General features: G+C 40.9%; 1 pseudogene; it reads left to right on the top strand.

Moving 5' to 3' along the window:
- The first annotated feature begins 6,504 nt into the window (after positions 1–6,504).
- LOC100674377 (riboflavin kinase-like) lies at positions 6,505–7,244 on the top strand (annotated as a pseudogene).
- Positions 7,245–8,387: the final 1,143 nt, after the last annotated feature.

Here is an 8,387-nt window from a genome sequence, read left to right as displayed (position 1 = left end):
TAAAACAAAAGACAAAAACCACATGATCTTATCAGTTGATGCAGAAAAGGCATTTGACAAAGTCCAACACCCATTTATGATAAAAACTCTCAGCAAAATAGGAATTGAAGGAAAATTCCTCAACATAATAAAGGGCATCTATACAAAGCCAACAGCCAACATCACTCTAAATGGAGAGAGCCTGAAAGCATTTCCCTTGAGAACGGGAACCAGACAAGGATGCCCTTTATCACCGCTCTTATTCAACATTGTACTAGAGGTCCTAGCCAGAGCAATTAGGCTAGACAAAGAAATAAAGGGCATCTGGATTGGCAAGGAGGTAGTAAAATTATCTCTATTTGCAGATGACATGATCTTATACACAGAAAACCCTAAGGAATCCTCCAGAAAACTACTGAAACTAATAGAAGAGTTTGGCAGAGTCTCAGGTTATAAGATAGACATACAAAAATCACTTGGATTCCTCTACATCAACAAAAAGAACACCGAAGAGGAAATCACCAAATCAATACCATTCACAGTAGCCCCCAAGAAGATAAAATACTTAGGAATAATTCTTACCAAAGATGTAAAAGACCTATATAAAGAAAACTACAAAGTACTACTACAAGAAACTAAAAAGGACCTACTTAAGTGGAAAAACATGCCTTGCTCATGGATAGGAAGACTTAACATAGTAAAAATGTCTATTCTACCAAAAGCCATCTATACATACAATGCACTTCTGATCCAAATTCCAATGACATTTTTTAATGTGATGGAGAAACAAATCATCAACTTCATATGGAAGGGAAAGAAGCCTCGGATAAGTAAAGCATTACTGAAAAAGAAGAAGAAAGTGGGAAGCCTCACTCTACCTGATTTTAGAACCTATTATACAGCCACAGTAGTCAAAACAGCCTGGTACTGGTACAACAACAGGCACATAGACCAATGGAACAGAATTGAGAACCCAGATATAAATCCATCCACATATGAGCAGCTGATATTTGACAAAGGACCAGTGTCACTTAATTGGGGAAAAGATAGTCTTTTTAACAAATGGTGCTGGCATAACTGGATATCCATTTGCAAAAGAATGAAACAGGACCTATGCCTCACACCATGCACAAAAACTAACTCCAAGTGGATCAAAGACCTAAACATAAAGACTAAAACGATAAAGATCATGGAAGAAAAAATAGGGACAACCTTAGGAGCCCTAATACAAGGCATAAACAGAATACAAAACATCACCAAAAATGACGAAGAGAAACCAGATAACCAGGAGCTTCTAAAAATCGAATACCTATGCTCATCTAAAGATTTCACCAAAAGAGTAAAAAGACCACCTACAGACTGGGAAAGAATTTTCAGCTATGACATCTCCGACCAGTGCCTGATCTCTAAAATCTATACGATCCTGTCAAAACTCAACCACAAAAAGACAAACAACCCAATCAAGAAGTGGGCAAAGGATATGAACACGCACTTCACTAAAGAAGATATTCAGGCAGCTAACAGATATATGAGAAAATGCTCTCGATCACTAGCCATTAGAGAAATGCAAATCAAAACTACGATGAGATTCCATCTCACTCCAACAAGGCTGGCATTAATCCAAAAAACATAAAATAATAAATGTTGGAGAGGCTGCAGAGAGATTGGAACTGTTATACACTGCTGGTGGGAATGTCAAATGGTACAACTACCTTGGAAATCTATCTGGCGTTATCTTAAACAGTTAGAAATAGAACTACCATACAACCCAGAAATCCCACTCCTCGGAATATCCCCTAGAGAAACAAGAGCCTTCACACGAACAGATAAATGCACACCCATGTTTATTGCAGCTCTGTTTACAATAGCGAAAAGCTGGAAGCAACCAAGGTGTCCATCAATGGATGAATGGGTAAATAAATTGTGGTATATTCACACAATGGAATACTATGCATCAATAAAGAACAGTGACGAATCTGTGAAACATTTCATAACAGGGAGGAACCTGGAAGGCATTATGCTGAGTGAAATTAGCCAGAGGGAAAAGGACAAATATTGTATAAGACCACTAGTATAAGATCTTGAGAAATAGTATAAACTGAGAAGAACACATACTTTTGTGGTTACGAGGAGGGGAGGAAGGGAGGGTGGGAGAGGGTTATTTACTGATTAGTTAGTAGATAGGAACTACTTTAGGTGAAGGGAAGGACAATACTCAATACACAGAAGATCAGCTCAACTGGACTGGACCAAAAGCAAAGAAGTTTCCGGGATAAAATGAATGCTTCAAAGGTCAGCAGAGCAAGGGCGGGGGTTTGGGGACTATGGCTTAAGGGGACTTCTAAGTCAATTGGCAAAATAATTCTATTATGAAAACATTCTGCATCCCACTTTGAAATGTGGCGTCTGGGGTCTTAAAAGCTAAAAAGCGGCCATCTAAGATGCATCAATTGGTCTCAACCCACCTGGAGCAAAGGAGAGTGAAGAACACCAAGGTCACACGATAACTATGAGCCCAAGAGACAGAGAGGGCCACATGAACTAGAGACTTACATCATCCTGAGAACCAGAAGAACTAGATGGTGCCTGGCCACAACCGATGACTGCCCTGACAGGGAGCAGAACGGAGAACCTCTGAGGGAGCAGGAGATCAGTGGGATGCAGACCCCAAATTCTCATAAAAAGACCATACTTAATGGTCTGACTGAGACTAGAGGAATCCCGGCGGTCATGGTCCCCAAACCTTCTGTTGGCCCAGGACAGGAACCATTCCCAAAGACAACTCATCAGGCATGGAAGGGACTGGACAGTGGGTAGGAGAGAGATGCTGATGAAGAGTGAGCAACTTGTATCAGGTGGACACTTGAGACTGTGTTGGCATCTCCTGTCTGGAGGGGAGATGGGAGGATAGAGTGGGAAGCTGGCAAAATTGTCACGAAAGGAGAGACTGAAAGGGCTAACTCATTAGGGGGAGATCAAGTGGGAGTACGGAGTAAGATGTATATAAACTTATATGTGACAGACTGACTTGATTTGTAAATGTTCACTTAAAGCTCAATAAAAGTTATTAAAAAAAAAAAAATTCAGGGCTTCAACGGCAAACAAGGTAGTGTTTAAGCTCCCGGGCTTTGGAATGGACATTCTGGTTCCACTCCTCTGCTCTGGCATTTACTCGGTGTGCATTCTTCTCACGGCCTTCCATCTCTCTGGCCTTCCATCTCCTGTTATATGTGGAGTGAGGGTGGTCTTATGGTGGATGGCAGCTGAGACTGTATGACAGCCATTCACTGTAGGCGTAGGGAGCCAGAGAGAGGGCATATAGTTCAAGTGAGAAGACGAAGGTCTGGGAAATCCATGAAGATCATTTATACATTGAACAGGTATTTCCTGAGAGCCTACTCTGTGTCAGGTATTGTTCTTGGTTCTAGATCAGTGCCATACAATTTGTTGTTGCAGTTTTAGGTGCCGCTGTGTCCATTTCAACTCCCAGTGACCCCACGTGACAGGGTTGAACTCCCCCACAGGGTTTTCTCAGCTGTAATCTTTACAGAAGCAGACTGCCAGGTCTTTCTCCTGTGGAGCTGCTGGGTGGTTTCGAGCTGCCAACCTTTTAGCTAGCAGCTGAGTGCTTAACGGTTGCACCACCAGGGCTCCTTAATAGAAATTTAACAGGGGCCTTATATGTAGTATTAAACTTTCTAACAGTCACATAAAAAAGGTAAGAGGAAACAGGTGAACTTAATTTTAATAATAGATTTTATTTAACCCAATATATCCAAAACATTCTCATTTCGGCATGTAATCGATATAAAAATACTAATAAAATTATTTTATGTTTTCTTTTCACACTAAGACTTCAAAATCCACTGTGTATTTTAGACTTAGGAGTCCCTGTGTGGCACAAATGGTTAAGTGCTTGGCTACTAACTGAAAGGTTGCAGTGTGAATCCACCCAGAGGTGGACCTACTGACAACTTACATCCAAAAGGTCACAGCCACTTAAAACCCTATGTGTAGTTCCACTCTGAAACACATGGAGTCATCGTAAGTCGAAATTGACTCCATGGCATCTTTTAAAAAATTTTTTTACACTTATAGCACATCTCAATTCAGACTAGCCAGGTACGGAGTGCTCAAATCCATGTGTTGCTAGTGGTGATCATATTAGACAGTGCATTTCTAGAATATTTCTTTGGTGATGTGTAGATGAGTAAGCCTATCTGAAAGGCCAAATAATAATTAGGACAATGGTGATGAGCAGTGCAAATCCTAGCTCGGTGCTCAAATAATGGCTATTTAGGCCTTGCATGCTGAAAATGAGATGAAGTACTTACTGAGGAAAGTCAAAGACTACAGCCTTCAGTAGGGATTACACTTGAATGTGAAGAAAACAATCCTCACAACTGAACCAATACAATAAACCTCATCATGGAAAGTGGAGAAAAAAATTGAAATTGTCAACAGTTTCATTCTACTTTATCAACGATCAATGTCCATGGAAGCAGCAATCAAGAAATCGAATGACATAGTGCATTGAAAAAATCTGCTGCGAAAGACCTCTTTGAAGTTTTAAAAAGCAAAGATGTTACATTGATGACTAAGGTGTGCCCGACTTAAGCCATGGTCTTTTCAGTTGCCTTATTTGCTTGCAAAAACTGGGTAATAAAAAAGGAAAACAGAAGGGAAAAAAAAAAAAAAAGCAATGCACCAAATTGAATTCGCTGATCTTTTTCTACAGCATACAATTTCTCCCACAAAGCAGAGTAAAATAAAACTGAGAAATTGTAGTGACTTCTTCACCCCCTGTTGCCTTTGAGTCAATTCTGACTCATAGTGATCCTATAGGACAGAGTAGAATTGTCCCATAGGGCTTCCAAGACTTTAAATCTTTATGGAAGCAGACTACCACATCTTTCTCCCTCGGAGAAGCTGGTGGGTTTAAACTGCCAACATTTTCATTAGCAGCTGAGAGCTTAACCACTGCACCACGAGGGCTCCTTGTCACCTCCTTAAAACCAACAAAACTAGACCCACTGCCATTGAGTCAATTCCAACTCATAGCGACCCTCTACCAATGTCACTTATAAAACTATTTGCGTAAACACTATACCATTGCACAGAAACCCTGGTGGCGTAGTGATTAAAGAATTTTGCTGCAAACCAAAGGTTGGTAGTTTGAATCCACCAGGTGCTCCTTGGAAACCCCATGGGGAAGTTCTATATGTCCCATAGGGTCACTATGAGTTGGAATCAACTCCACGGCAACAGGTTTGGTTTGGTTTTATACCATTGCATATTGCACAGTCCATTGTCTTAGTCATCTAGTACTACTGTAACAGAAATACCACAGGTGGATGGTTTTAACAAAGAGAAATGTATTCTCTCACAGTCTAGTAGGTTACAAGTCCAAATTCAGGGTGTCGGGTGCAGGGAAAGTCTTTCTCTCTCTGTGGGCTCTGGAGGGAGGCTTCCCCTGCTCGAGGAGCTTCTCAGGCGCAGGGACCCCGTGTCCAAAGAATGCGCTCTGCTCCTGGTGCTGCTTTCTTGGTGGTATGAAGTCCCCAACTCTGCTTGCTTCGCTTTCCTTTTATCTCTTGATAGATAAAAGGTGGTGCAGGCCACATGTCAGGGAAACTCCCTTTACCTTGGATCAGGGAGGTGGCCTGAGTAAGGGTGGTGTTACAATCCCACCCTAATCCTCTCAACATAAAATTACAATCACAAAATGGAGGACAACCACACAATACTTGGAATCATGGCCTAACCAAGTTGATACACATATTTCTTGGGGGGACATAATTCAATCCATGACATCCATTGATTTACCTCAATCTGCACTGTTGTATCCCTTCACCAGAATCAGGCACATAGGAGACTAGCAGAGAAAGAAATGTCGTACTGAGATGCAAAGGCTAGATTCTTGGCTCAGCATTCGCCCAAGTGGTCCATTCCCACCATGAGTCCTTTACAGAGTGTGCCACTAACCTTCAGCATCCCTTATGAAAAGGGCAAATTGCAACATTTGAATTTGTACATGATAAGGCTTCTTTGTGGCAGTCAATTTAGTTATATACCACCTTAAATCCTTCACTCTTCTCTTATGTGTATTCTGGCATGTCCACCCAACCAGATTGTTTTGTTGTTGGCCTCTGACTTATGGAGACCTCATGCACAACAGAACACTGGGATCTATAGGGTTTTCATTGGCTGATTTTTGGACGTAGAACACTAAGCCTTTCTTCCTACTTTGTCTTAATTTGACTCGTAGTGACCCCATGTGACAGAGTAGTACTGCCTCATACGGTTTTCTAGGCTGTAATGTTTTCGGGATAAGATCGCCAGGTCTTTTCTTCTGTAGAGGTGATGGGTGCATTTGAACCATTGACCTGTCAGTTAGCAGCTGAGTGCTTAACTGTTGCACCACCAGGGCTCCTTATGACACCAGGGCTCCTCTTGCCCCGATTCTTAAATAATGTCAGCAATCTTAGTACAATTGGGGAGTCCTAATTATTTGCTTATTTATTTATGTATGTAGCAATTATTTATCTACCTACTGGCATTTGCTATACACTGGGCTCTGTGCCGAGTGTTGGAACCACAGACAGTAAAGCCTGGCCTCTGGCCTCGAGGAGCTTGAGGAAAGTTGAGAAGACGGGCACTCCAGATGCAGCTTCTGAGTCTCCCAGCAGCTTTTGCTGGGTCAGTGGTGTGAGGGATCTGCCACTGCGTGTAGTATGCCCAGCCCAGACCATTGTGTGCCCACCTTCCCTCCTGGCTGAGGTCAGCCGGTGTCCCCCTGCTGGTCTGGGGGCCTTGTCTTCTGCTGCAGCCAAGTGGTACAAGGCTTCAGCTGGGGCTCCAAACAACTGGGCATCCCTACAACTAACTTTTCCGGAACAAGTAGTAGATAATCTTCCAGCTGATGTACCCACTGGCATTTATTGCGGTTGGGCCAGTGTTGGAAGTGGAGATGTCCATAAGATGATGGTGAGCACAGGATGGAACCCATACTAAGAAAAAGTCCATGGAAACTCATATCATGCCTACCTTCGAAGACGACTACTATGCAGAAATCCTCACCGTGGCCATCATTGGCTGCCTGAGACCAGAAAAGAACTTTGATTCTTTAGAGTCACTTATTCCAGCAATTCAAGGTGATATTGAGGAAGCTAAGAAATGGCTAGATTTACCAGAATATTTGAAACTCAGAGAAGACAATTTCTTTCCAGGTCCCTAAAAGCAAAATACAAAATGGCCAGTGCTGAAAAATCATCTTATTTATTCATTTCACTGTTTTCTGGTATTTCACTGTTCATCGCTATGCAGTCTCATCTTGGTCGTGTTCTTCAAATCAAACATTTTCCTACAGCTGTAAATTACTTTAAACATTACAGTGTAGTTACTACGTTTTGCTTCAACTGTCAAGCCCATCATGCCACAGTGCTAAAAAGATTCATTTAAAAATCAAGATTCTTTTTTATGCTTTATGTTAATGAAAACTCTTTCAAATCTTTTGAAAATGTACCACTAGAAAGGTCTTTTATTCTTATGATGGAAAGAAAGTGTATGGAAGTATGGGTGCAAAGACAAGTGACTAGTTTGAGATAAGAAGGATAAGTCTCCTGGTAAAGTGCCAGCATATATGTATTTGTATATTGCATTTACATATTTTATTATAGACATGGAAACTTGGCAACGTTTCCTTTAAATTAGTCATTTCTTTCATGAATTCAGATCATTGTAGGCTTTCATTTTTTTTTTTTCCTAATAAGCCTGTCTCAATTCCAAGTCAGTTCTTGACTCCCTCCTATTGTTTGTTGATTTTTTTTTTTTTTTAGGACAAATGAATGTTTTTCAAATCTATAGCTCTCGTTTTTTGTTGGGGAACACTTCTCTCTCCTTTTGAAGAGTAGATATTCTCTTTAATATTTTTCTTGATTTTGATTCTTTTTTCCTTTAAGTGATTGTCAGTATCCGTTTTTGTCGAGTTAGAATATCTTACGACGTACACTTACAAGAGATTGAATTGGCTATAGAGTTTCACCATGCCACAGTACAGACAGCAATTGCCATGTAGATCCATATTGCATTGCTTTTTTGTTTGTCTTTTTTGGTGGGGAGGGCTTCACCTTTAGGACCTCTCAAGATTTAAATTAACACATAGCAGTGCATTTATATATACCAGTTTCTTAAGGAACACGAAGTGGTTGTCCCTTCCCCCCACCCTGGGAAACTATTTAAAAGCCAATTAAACTATGAAAAATAGAAAGTTATTATTATTTTTTTAAATGTAACTGAGTGGTCCTGAGCAAGCCTGGACTCTGTACATACATAACTGACAATGTAATTTAATGGCAGCCTAAATAGTGTTTGCAACTGGGGGAAAAGGCATAAATAATAAGCTTCAG

Source organism: Loxodonta africana, chromosome 24 (genome assembly GCF_030014295.1).
Source record: "Loxodonta africana isolate mLoxAfr1 chromosome 24, mLoxAfr1.hap2, whole genome shotgun sequence".
Taxonomy (NCBI): domain Eukaryota; kingdom Metazoa; phylum Chordata; class Mammalia; order Proboscidea; family Elephantidae; genus Loxodonta; species Loxodonta africana.
The sequence above is the reverse complement of the archived record's forward strand: the minus strand, read 5'-3'. Positions and strand labels throughout refer to the sequence as shown.